The sequence below is a fragment of the Amblyomma mixtum genome, chromosome 3 (assembly GCF_055824585.1).
Source record: "Amblyomma mixtum isolate Tamu chromosome 3, ASM5582458v1, whole genome shotgun sequence".
NCBI lineage: Eukaryota > Metazoa > Arthropoda > Arachnida > Ixodida > Ixodidae > Amblyomma > Amblyomma mixtum.
This window is the reverse complement of record NC_143014.1, coordinates 382,980,662-382,993,765: the sequence shown is the minus strand read 5'-3', so window position 1 is coordinate 382,993,765 and position 13,104 is coordinate 382,980,662.

Below are 13,104 nucleotides of genomic sequence, written 5' to 3'. Positions count from 1 at the left end.
CCATGAAAAGTGATCAGAATCAACAGTAAAGACGAAACTGAGAGAATAAAATGTGATAGCTTATGTGGATGGCCGAATTAGAAAGGACGACCAGCCGGAGTAAAGGAGGCGATGGAGTACTAAAACATTATATGACATGCGAAAATGGAAGCAAGTATGATGAGAAGGTAACAATATAAAGCGGGTGTATATGCGAAAGGGAAAAACAGAATAAAAAAAGAAAACATGGCCAGCAACGCCGTGGAAAAATCCTTCTGATCATACAAAAGAGAAAAAAAATTACTACAGCAACTGTAGCGCTTCCGTTCCGCTACCGAGCAGAAAGAGACCGTCGAGAAAGAAACGGTGGAACTTGTGCACTACATTCATCGCGTTTCACGTAACATTAAAAAAGTGGCAATCCTTCAAGCGGTCAAGATTGATTTCTCTCCGCTGTGTAAACTTCGCATTATGTACCCATTTGTGATTAATGTAATGAAGAATAGACCGCGGTGTACCAAGCAGCATAAGAGCTTCACAAGTGTGTTTGAGGAGTTGCTCAGAAAGTTCCCCTCACTTTCGATAGGTTCTACATAGGACAGAGTGGTACGTGTTTTAATGAAGGGCACGTGAACACAGGCTGCAAATGGGGAATAATCCCGGTGGCCACTTCGCACAGCTTTGTAAGCGATTAAAATGTAAGAGTCAGGTTGTAAAAAATAGCGCACAGGGAACACACGGGACGGAAAGTAAACGACGCAGACAAGCGCTAACTCGCAACTGAGGTTTATTGCTGACGCGCGCAATATAAGTTAGTCACTTTAAAAACATAAAACAAAAACAACCACAAACAGTCCCTCCTGGAAAGACCAAGTCAGAGGAAAAAAAAAAAAAAATTGAAATTGAAGCATCAGGCGCCACTCATCGCTGTGGAAGATCAGCTAAAAAAGTCAGGGTAAGAAAAGGTTCCTTGTAGACATGCATTTGGAAACACGACATTTTGTTCAGATCTAAACACAATACAAAAAGTGTGGTCACAGAAGCGTTTCACGATATTAATTCTAGTGACAAGTATGTCAGTACAAAAGCGTAGCTTTTTGGGCTTGTTGGTGCATGATCATAGCGATATAATAGCGCAGATTAAGACAGGACACACGAAGAAGACACGAACAACACGAGCGCTAACTTCCAACAAAATTTTTATTTCACACATGCACCATATTTAACACCATTTGTTGGAAGTTAGCGCTCGTGTTGTTCGTGTCTTCTTCGTGTGTCCTGTCTTAATCTGCGCTATTATATCGCTATGATGTCAGTACGCCGTCTATTTCGCGTTTGCCGAAATATTTTTTTTGCCTTGGCTGTCTGTAACCATTTCAGGCTATGTTTTTATTCCTTTACTCTGTTTCCTCTTTTCGCCCATCCACGTGTATTTTGTTATTACCCACCCATCGTGATTGTTTCCATTTGCATATCCCAAATATTGTCACGTTGGTAATCAGCGGCTAAGGGTCCACAGCGGGTCAACAGACGTGCGCTTCCCGATCACTTTCACTTTCACACCCACACTTCCTCTTCTTCTTGAGAGGCGCTTCCGTCTGCACGAGCGCTGGCGTCATTAGCCCCCTCCTGCGAAGGCATCGACCCGATGCCGCCACGAACGCATGGGTGGTCTCGAGAAGAGTTAGTGCGCCCTTTCATAGTAGTGCTTCAGGCGAACGACGTGGACCACCTCGGGGCGGGGGTGGCGGCGAGATTGTTGGGGCTCGTGAGGGACGACTTCATAATTCAGGTCTCCAAGGCGTCGCACAATTCGGTAAGGACCGAAATAGCGACGCAAGAGCTTTTCACTTAGGCCGCGTCGTCGGATTGGGGACCAAACCCAGACGAGGTCACCCGGGAGGTATTCAACAAGCCGTCTCCGTAGGTTGTAGCGTTGCGCGTCCTGGCCCTGTTGATCTTGAATGCGAAGCAGTGCGAGTTGGCGGGCAGCTTCGGCGCGTTGTAAGATGGATGCAACGTCGTCATTTGTGTGGTCTTCGTCATGGGGCAGCATGGCATCGAGTGTTGTCGTAACCTGACGGCCATAAACGAGGCTAAAGGGTGTCATGTTGGTGGTTCCTTGTACGGCTGTATTATACGCGAACGTGACAGAGGGCAGGACGTCGTCCCAGGTTTTATGTTCGACGTCCACGTACATGGAAAGCATGTCTGTAAGCGTCTTGTTTAGACGTTCCGTCAGTCCGTTAGTTTGGGGATGATAAGATATCGTCCTACGGTGACTGGTGTGACTAAAAACTAGAATATGGTGCAAGAGCTCAGAGGAGAAGGCAGCCCCTCTGTCCGTAATCAAAACTTGTGGAGCTCCATGACGTAAGACGATTTGATGCACAAACAACTGGGCTACTTCGAGGGCCGTGCTACTCTGAAGGGATGCTGTCTCTGCATAACGCGTGAGATAATAAGTGGCTACTATTATCCACCTTCTCCCGGAGCCTGATGTCGGGAAAGGTCCCAGCAAGTTCATGCCGACTTGTTGAAATGCTTGCGAAGGCGGCTCAAAAGGCTTGAGGAATCCGGCTGGCTTCACGGGCGGGACCTTACGGCGCTGGCAATCCCGGCAAGTGCGGACGTAGTGTGCAACATCATGACCCAGGCGCGGCCAGTAGTACTTCTCTTGAATTCTGGCTTCTGTTCTAGTAATCCCAAGGTGGCCTGAAGCTGGTTCGTCATGGCAGGCGCGAAGAATTTCATTATGTAGGGACACGGGGACGACCAGCAAGTACGGCCTAGTGTTGGCAGCGAAGTTCTTCTTAAAGAGAACGCCGTTACGTATGCAGAGAGACGACAAAGAGCGCCTGAAAGCTTTAGGAACTGTGCTGCTGGCTCCTTCAAGATAACGAATGACGTCGCGAAGATCGGGGTCGGCGCGTTGATGCTCGGCGAAATCGTTGGTATGGACGGCACTCAGGAATATTTCTTCGTCGTCAGCAGCATCATCCGGAGCTGGTTGCACGGGAGCACGAGATAAACAGTCTGCGTCTGCATGTGTGTGACCGGATTTGTAGATGACGGTGATATCGAATTCTTGAAGTCGAAGGCTCCATCTAGCTAGGCGGCCGGAAGGATCCTTGAGATTGGTCAGCCAGCATAGGGCGTGATGATCGGTCTCTACTTTGAAGGATCGGCCATAAAGGTATGGTCTGAACTTGGAAACTGCCCACATGATGGCGAGGCACTCTTTTTCAGAGGCAGAATAGTTGGCCTCTGTCTTGGAGAGTGCACGGCTGGCATAGGCGATGACACGTTCTTGGTCCCGCTGAACTTGAACAAGGACAGCACCCAAACCAACGTTGCTCGCATCGGTGTGGACCCGTGTGTCAGCAAGCTCATCAAAGTGCGCCAGCACGGGGGGTGACTGCAGGCGGCGTTGAAGCTCTTGAAACGCCTTCTGCTGCGGAGGCTCCCACTTGAACGGTACATGCGCTTTTGTCAGATCAGTAAGGGGTGACGCAATTTTAGAGAAATTCTCCACGAAGCGGCGGTAATAGGCGCATAGCCCGAGGAAGCGACGAACTTCCTTTTGGTCACGCGGCGGTGGAAAATTGGCAATGGCGGATGTTTTTTCAGGATCCGGAAGAACCCCTTCTTGGTTGACGACATGGCCTAAAAACTTTAGCTCTTCATAAGCAAAATAGCATTTTTCGGCTTTGAGAGTAAGGCCTGATGATGTTATGGCCTGCAAGACCTCCTCGAGGCGACGAAGGTGCTCCTCGAAAGACGGGGCAAAAAGGATGACGTCGTCCAGGTAGACCAGACAAGTTTGCCATTTCAAATCCGCAAGGATGGTGTCCATGAGCCTTTGAAAAGTCGGGGGTGCCTAGCAAAGACCAAATGGCATCACCTGAAACCCGTACAACCTGTCTGGAGTGATGAATGCCGTCTTTTCGCGGTCTCTTTCGTCTACCTCACTTTGCCAATATCCAGACTTCAAATCCATGGAAGAAAAATATCTGGTGTTGCAAAAGCGATCCAAGGCGTCTTCAATTCTGGGCAGCGGATACACATCCTTTTTAGTGATGTTGTTTAACCGACGGTAGTCAACGCAGAATCGTAAGGTGCCGTCCTTCTTCTTCACAAGCACTACAGGTGCCGCCCACGGGCTCCTAGAAGGGCGAATAACGTCGTTTGCGAGCATTTCTTTCACCTGTGTGGTAATAGCCTCACGTTCTTTGTAGACACTCGATAAGGTGACTGTCGGAGTGGCGGAACATTTTCGTCTGTACTAATGCGATGTTTCGCAAGATGCGTCCGCCCGACGCGTGGCGAGGACGCGAAGGCACCGCGGTAGCGACTGAGCAGTTCCCGTACTTTGTCTCGATGGTCGGGCGGCAAGGTTGGGTTAATATCGTACTTAACACCAGCAAGTCCGTCGGGCTCAGTTGTTAAAGCAGATGTTAAACTGTGCACACACCTATTTTCACTAAGAGCGTCAATATACGCCACAGTCGTTCCCTTGTTAAGGTGTTGGTGTTCGTTGCTGAAGTTCGTGAGAAGAACGTTGGCCGTGCTACCTGCAAGGAAGACAACCGCCCTGGCGACGGAAATTCCTCTGTCCAGTAGCAACAGCTGCTTGCTTTCGACGACACCCTCAAGTTCCCGTATGTGGTTTGAGCCGACGGTTACCATCACACTGGAACGTGGAGGCACGGTCACGTGTTCGTCCAGAATGTGCAGCGCCGCTGGGAGAACACTATCCACGGATATGGCCTTCTCGGTCGAGAACTGGACGGACTGCGATTGCAGATCAATAACTGCACCGTTTTCGGTCAGAAAGTCCATACCGAGTATGACGTCTCGGGAGCACTCGGCTAACACTACGAACGTCGCCAAGAATGTTTGGCCTTGCACGGTTACCCTCGACGTGCACGTTCCCGTGGGTGTAATTAATGTCCTCCTGCAGTACGCATCTGTGGGCCATCCCAAGCGGTTGTGACCTTCTTTATTGCCGCGGCGAATTGTCCACTAAGTACTGAATAATCGGCACCAGTATCCACCAGCGCGGTTACATCGGCGCCGTCAACCAAAATCTCCAAGTCGGCAGTTGGTGGTGTCTTACTTTGGGGATTTCGAGGCGTTCGGTCTCGGCTGCGGTGCTTCGAAGGAGTTCGGCATCGGGGAAAGGCGTCGCGGCCATGGGGGAGTGCGTCAGGACATCGGCTAGTTTTGAGGTACGTGGGCTCAAGAATCGTCGGTACGGCTACGGAATTCGGCGTTGGTTGAGAACTGTCTTGTGTCGATGGAGGATCTTGTATACTTTGTCGTTGAGCAGCCGCACCTCCAGAGGCTGCTGCATCTAGTTTCCCCTCCGAGGACTCGGAGACTGGCCTCGCCCTGGGGAACTGTAGCGACGCGGCGATGGTGATCGAGAGAAACGGCGCTGTACGGAGTCCGCTTGCGAGATGCAGTCCGCGATCTCCTGCGGTCGTTCTCCATACATCGGACGATGACAACCGACGGGGAATCCTCGAAGGCCCATCTCCCTGTATGGGCAGCGACGATAAACATGTTCAGCCTCACCGCAGTGGTAACACAGCGGCTGATTATCTGGCGCTCTCCAGACATCCGTTCTGCGGCGTCCTAGCCGCTGTGGAGAATTCGGCTGGGGAGGTGGAGTTCGTGCAGCGGCGGAGGCAGGTGTGTCGTAACGTCGGTTCGGCTGCGATGGAATAAAACGGCGTGTGACGGCAAGGTAGCTGAGATTCGGTGGCTGAGGCTGCACAGGGCCGGCAACAGGTAGTGCTGTACAAGTGCCTAGAGCTTGCTGCACCTCCTCACGGACAACGTCAGCAAGAGCGCTAGGCGGAGGTTTTTCCTTGTCCGGAAAGAGCTTTGCCAGTTCCTCCCTCACAATACATCGTATCATCTCACGTAAGGAGTCTGCCGACTTCACCGTGGCGTCCTCCACAGTGGCCGTGAGCATCGACGCTGTTGTACGATCGTACTGCCGGGCCCTCATGTCCAAAGACTTTTCGATGGTGCTCGCCTCCTTTACGAAGTCAGCTACCGTGACTGGAGGACTTCGAACCAGGCCGGCGAACGGCTGCTCCTTGACACCTTTCATAAGGAAGCTCACCTTCCTCTCCTCCGACATGTTTGGGTCGGCACGCCGGAACAGCCTCTTCATTTCCTCAGCATACACCGTCACACTCGCTGGGGAGTTGATGTCTGGCTTTTAAAAGCAGGTCGGCCTTCTCTCTGCGCGACGTGCTGTCCTTGAAGGTTTGGAGGAACTCTGTCTTAAACGTATCCCACGTTCCATGGCCAGATTCATTGTTCAGAAACCAGGTCCTTCGGTTAGTCTTCAAGGGCGAAATAAACATGCCGCATTTTGTAGTCAGCGCCCCAACCACTGTAGATGGCCACCCGGTCATACTGGTCCAGCCAGTCTTCTGCGTCCTCGTGTGGTTGACCGCGAAAATGGGGTGGCTCTCGCTAGTGGTGGAGCAGGACCGGCGACACTGTAGCTGGGCCGTTGTAGGCCCTCCGTGAACCTGCCTTCCTGCCCTCCGTGAACAATGGGAAACAGGGAGCAGTCCAAATTCGGGAGGTAAGCCCTGTAATCGGCGACTGCCCTGGTGGACTGGCGCGTCGAACTTCGGTATTTGTACGGGGCTCAAATTGCGGCTTGAAGGGGGCGTACGGTGCATTAACGACGTACCCAGCACCTCCACCAGATGTCACGTTGGTAATCAGCGGCTAAGGGTCCACAGCGGGTCAACATGCGTGCGCTTCCCGGTCACTTTCACTTTCACACCCACACTTCCTCTTCTTCTTGAGAGGCGCTTCCGTCTGCACGAGCGCTGGCGTCAATATCACGTTTTATTGCTGAATATGCTGGTGTGGACTGGACACCTAGGCTACTCAAGCACCTTGGCGTGTCTTTCAGTGTCCGTAATAAGAGGGCTTTAAGAGAAGTTTATTGAACCCTGGACCAAAAAGAGACATCGGTCCCTCTACAAAACAAACAAACATTGCGGCGACTGATGTCGCCCGGTGCACACACACACACGCATGGAACTTAAAGAGTCCAAAACCACGAGATGTCCAAGAAAGTTCAGGGGTCCATACGCGCACAGTAATGGTAAAGCCCGCGTGCAAACTTTTCAGCACTGTTCTAACTTCTCAGACATCTGTCTCTTACGGTACCTTGATTTTGGCATGGTGACCGCCTGAAATCTGTCGCTCGCCCTAAAATTCCTTATGTACTCGAAAATATTATTTGCACAGTACTTTATATCCAGGTTTTCAAAAAGTTTCGCTACTTTTATGTTAGACTCAAATTTTTAATCTTTCTCTCCTGATTACTTGTTCTGGTCTGTAAACGCTGGCGGCCTGTTTATTTTCCTGTATGTCGGATAGGTAGTTTCCCGTTTCATGTTTTTGCGCGACATTACGCGTTCAATAGTGCATGCATTTTTGCAAGTCAAGTTAGTTTATGTTTTACCGAACCCTACTCCGTCTTCAAATGTATCTGGTAGCCCCTTTTTGTCGGGCTTAATGCATGCCGTTGTACTTAGCTCTTCGTTTCCTACTTGTTCTTTTCACCAATGATTTCCGGTTTTCAGTATTGGGAAAGTGGTTGTACAACGATTTAGTTTGTATGCTCTTTTCTCCGCCCATGTATCGCGCTGCGTATTTTATTTAATGGAGCAAGGTGTACAGAAAAAAGGGTGCGTTTTTTTTAATTTTACACTGACACATTGCCCGCTCAAACGTGATTAGACCAAAGGGAAATTTTTCAGTCAACGGCGAATTTCCACCTCTGTAATGCCCCCCCCCCCCCCCCACCCCCCGCCCCGCCTCCGTTTGCAACGCTCCACAAACAATTGAGCATTATTTCATCAATCGAAAAGACTCGGTAGTCTTCTGTGATATCATACAACAGACATTGCAAAAGAAGTTTAGACACCGCATTTTCTACGATATCACACTGGACTTTCATTTGCTAATGACCCTTTGTTCTTTTTAACTGAGCTACACGGCTTCTGGAAAGCGCTCATGATATACTGGCATTGTGAATCTTGTTTCTGCATAAGGTCACTTCAGAATGATGATTGTTCACTTAAAGGGAATGTAACCCCACAATGTGCTCAGACCCGAGTGGCACTCGCTCTTACTAATGTGCTCTTCATTGTCTTTTTTCTGTTGCTTCATGCTTAGGTTTGTCGTATTATGATGCGTTAGTCATGTGCTCTCTCCATCGTTTCTTTTCCAATCTTTGGTGACTTGAACGCGTCGTGTTAATCCAACATTTTTTTTTTCTAAAGGATGGCACACAGTTCATAGACGTTGAACATTGCATGAATGTAATAAATACCATGTTGAATAAAAAGAACATGTCTGGCCTGTGTTTTTTTTTCATCCAAAATAAGAAGTCTGCCTAGCCCTTTTAGTTGTGTTGTCTTTTGTCATGGTATTGGAGTGCAGCCGCTAGCTGAGTACTTTGTAAATAATTTATAAATGAAATCTTTATTTCCAAAATGGCTTAAGTGTCATGTTAGAAAAACAAGCTTGCCTGGTTTTGGGTCAGCATGCCCGACTCGCAAACGACAGGTCAAGCGTTCGATTCACGACCAATTGCCCCAAAATTTGCTTGCAGCGCAACTGAATTGCTTTCTATACTTAGACGTCCAAAGACATTAGAGTCTTGTTTCCACCTTCTATTCATTAGTTTTGCAGTTTTTTATCACTTTTGATTCCACGGCTCCACGTGTGACGTCAGCACCCTCTCGACCAATCCCGTTTTCCGCGCACACCGGTGAAGACGCCAACTACGCGGGGTTCTCCGCTGAACGGTACCCTTACCACTACAGCGTTAAAAGCAGTTCGCTCTTCTTCCAACGTGTCAGCCCCGCCGCAGTGGCTCAGTGGTTACGGTGCTCGGTTGCTGACCCGAAAGACGCGGGTTCGATCCCGGCCGCGGCGGCTGAATTTCTTGAAGGCGAAATTCTAGAGGCCCGTGTGCTGTGCGATGTCAGTGCACGTTAAAGAACCCCAGGTGGTCGAAATTTCCGGAGCCCTTCACTACGGCGTCCCTCATAGCCTCAGTCGCTTTGGGACGTTAAACCCCAATAAACGAAACGATCTCCCAACGTGTCAACATGCACCCGGCTAAAGAACTGTTCTTTCACACGGAACACAAATATTTAACGCGTTTACAAATACCATTTGCTGCACAGGCTAATATAGAGGAAAGGCAAGTACGAAACGTTTTCACTAACCTATCAGGCCTGGCAGAAAAAAATAATACACGTTAAACGCCAATTTATGCGAAGTTGGTAATGCAACGTCATCGCATGGCATGATTTAGGCTGTAGATGGCGCATAACGCAGCAGATATATTCAATAAATTAGATAGTTGCCGCCTGTACTTCAGTACGTAATCTCCTAGAGCGCTACATGACATTTTCAACTGTAACACCACTAATGGTTAACCAAGTAATCATATTGCCTGCAGAACATTAGTCAGCTCGATTCCGCACCACGACACGGATGCAGCCTCATTGCTCTGTTTCTGTTCCCTCGAAGTCATTTTTTTTAAGTACTTTATGTCGACATGCTCACTTTGAAGACGTTGGATGCAGTATTTTGTAAGAATGCAGACAATGGAGTATTATGTATTCACTTAGAGTCGCTGCTATATTTTGTGCAGTATTTATTTCACGTTAGTTTATTTATTTGACATTCACTTCCGAGGCGCACCTCTTTGTAAAAGTGTTTATAAAACAGGTTTAATGCATATGTAAACAGGTTCTGCTTTTCCTTTTCTTTCGGGTGCCAATGCGCATGATATTTATAATGTTAATTTGTAAGTTATTCAGCCTCATCTCTGCACTCCTGTTCTGTTATTCGCTAGTGTCCAGGCCTTGTCAAGATTTTCTTGCAGCTTTCTTGCCATGACATCCAGCAGCATTGTGTAAGTTGAATAAAAAAACTTTAAAATAGCAAAAGCAATCGTTCAATGCATTTATGAATTAAACCTGTTGATACGATCAAATAATAACGTCTGGGCAAAGAGTTACTTCCAGAAGCTGCGCAGGAACAAAATATATGTTTTTTATTTCATTCGAGAGTGTCAAGAAATAACTTTTCTACCATGCGCACGATTCTAGTCGAAGCCCAAAATCGGCACCCATTACCATCTTTACTTACAACTGTGGTTTTCGTTTTGACGTGAAACCATCTACCTGCAATCCAAATTACTATGTAATGAAGTTTGAGTCAAGTCGGATGAGTTTCTTCTCTTCTGCATGAGTGAATTCGAAAGAAAGAAAAAAATTCCATACACGACGAAATCCAAATTGTAATCTTTATTCCCATATAAAAACAAAAAAGGAAAGCGTTGGCCATGTTAAGCTCTCCTGAATGTGTTCCATCACCGTGTTAGGCGTATGCCGGATGTATAAAATAAGTTGTTCCGCAATTTTTAAAACGCGCCTTTTTCTGTAAGAGTGTCCTTTACGGCTTAGCATTCCCAGCGCTGTCGCCTGTCCGAATACAGCTAAAGTGTGCTAACCAGCATAGCTGAAATTGACTAGTAGCATAGCTTAAATTGACTAGTTAATTTGATTGTGTTAGAAATACTACTGTAGGTTTCGCTTTCACGCGTAGCCCGGGCCGGTAGGGACGGATGACCTTGAACAACGCTGCTTCAACCGCGCTCCGCCAGATGGCAGCATCATCGCCACGCCGCGCGGCCCGCGGCGCCGGGCAGTTTGCTCTGTATACGACAGATGGCGCAACTAGGAGGTCCGCCACTTCTGGCCTTCGAAGCCGGAGTTAGCAGCATTGGCGCGCAGTGCATCGATGGCGTTCGAATGATATCGGTTAGGCAATCCGCTTAATTTCCAATCAGACCACATATATAAATACCACCGAGTAGGAAACTGGCCGAGTTGGGGAATAGAACCACGGTCTCCGGAGTGCGAGGCGAGCACGCTAACCACTCCGCTATTCCAGCTGGAAGGTTTCGAATCAACAAAGGCGCGTCTAATGAATACAGTGTCTTCGTTCACTCCAATCTTCCGCCATTCTCGTTACGGCGAGGTTCAGGTGTCCACCGAGATATGTGATACAGATACATTTCCTTTCCTCAAAAACCAATTAGCCGACGAGCAAGGCGTACAGCCGAACGGGCGATGGCGTTCTGTGGACTCCCTGGCAGCGTGACGGAATGGTGACGTGACCAAATATGGCGGCGCCCACGCTCCCGCGCTGTAGAGCGTCTATAAATGCACGCTTGCCTTGGCGTGAATGCTTTGCAATGCAGTCCTCTAAGGAGAAGTGGCAGTGATAGGAAGAAGCGAGAAAGCGACAACGTGCACAAGAGACGCCAAAACAGCTTGAAGAACGTCTTGCAAAGCGTCGTGCTAAGGATGCAGCTCGGCGACACCGTTCTACCTCGCAGAGTTGTTCCAGGTCATCGATAACCGATGAATCTCAACACCTGACTGCTCAGGTACGCCGCAATGCTACCAGCCGAAGGCAACGCGCCGAAGAATCACCAGAAGAACGCGCGCACCATTTCTAACGCGATTTACCCAGTTTAAGCAGAGCTAAACCTCTGCCAATTTTTATTGCGAAGGCCATACTACTCCCAAGAACTGCCTTTCGCGTAGCGGCGGCCACCTGTCACGTTGACCTTTAGATTGACATCTGACGTCATACGATACCTAGCGATGTGACAGCGTGACGTCTACCAGGAGCGAGAGACAGGCTACAACTCGGCTTGTCGGGTAACGGCGGCCGCCTGGCACGGCGCGCCGCGCTCCTCCCGCTACAGGCGCTAGTGACGTTATGGCGTGACGTCATCCCAGGAGCGAGAGTTGGAGATTTTAATGCGCACCATGAAGAATGGGGCTACAAGAAAAAAGATAGCAAAGGCAGACAGCTGTGGGAGGACATCCAAGAGCTAGGCCTCACGCTGCACACAGACTCTGGCTGCCCGACAAGGAAAGGAAATAGCGTAATGGCAGACACATCTCCTGATCTGACGCTCTCCAAAAACGCACCTGCCATTAGGTGGGAGAATACAGAGCAGGACTTAGGAAGCGACCATTACATAATAGCAACTACCCTGGAAACAGGACTTTCGGAAGATCGCTCTCAGGAAGCGAAGATCACGAAATGGGAAAGGTTTGGGGAAATGTGGGAAGGTATCCCGGCTGAAGACATTACTGACATAGAAAGCTGGACGAGCAAGCTTAAAAAGCATGTAGCTAAGGCAACAGTAGCTTTAGAAGGACAGGACGCCCCAGCGATAGCCGACAGCAAGCTACTCCACATGTGGGAGGCGAAACGCGGGTTAGAACGCAGGCTTAAAAAACAAAGGTGGAACTGAAACCTGAAAAGGAGGATAGCTAGACACAATAAAGAAATCGAGAGGTACACCATGCAGCTATGTGAACAAAATTGGTGCTGTGTATGCGATGATATGGAGAAAGGAATGAGTCTAGCCAAGACGTGGAATATCCTACGCCACCAGTTAGACCCAACTCAATCGAAAACTCAATCGAACATTAAGCTAAAGAAAACTAGACATGCCTACCAGGGGGAAGACAAGGAATTCATGAAGGAAATAGAACAGACCTATACAGGAAATATAACTTGACTTGCCGGCTTATAAAGGTGTAGTAAGAGAGGAGCTCGACGCACCCATAAGGGAGGCGGAGGTTAGAGCGGAGTTAATCAGACTTAAAACAAAGTCCGCCCCAGGGCCGGATGGTATAACAAATAAGATACTTAGAAATTTAGATGACGAGTCCATCATTGCTCTCACAAAATACATGCAACAAGTAGGGAAAAATGAACGCTACCCAAACAATGGAAAGAGGCCAGCATAACTTTAATCCCCAAGCCGGGCAAGCCACCCAAGCTGGAGAACCTCAGGCCAATATCCCTGACCTCATGCGTAGGAAAGCTGATGGAACATGTAGTTCAAACGAGATTAAATCTCTACATGGAGGATAACAGCTTATGGCCTGACGAGATGGTCGGATTCAGACCAAAGCTAAGCACTTAGGATGTAATGTTACGACTGAATCATGGCATCATAGACTCCAA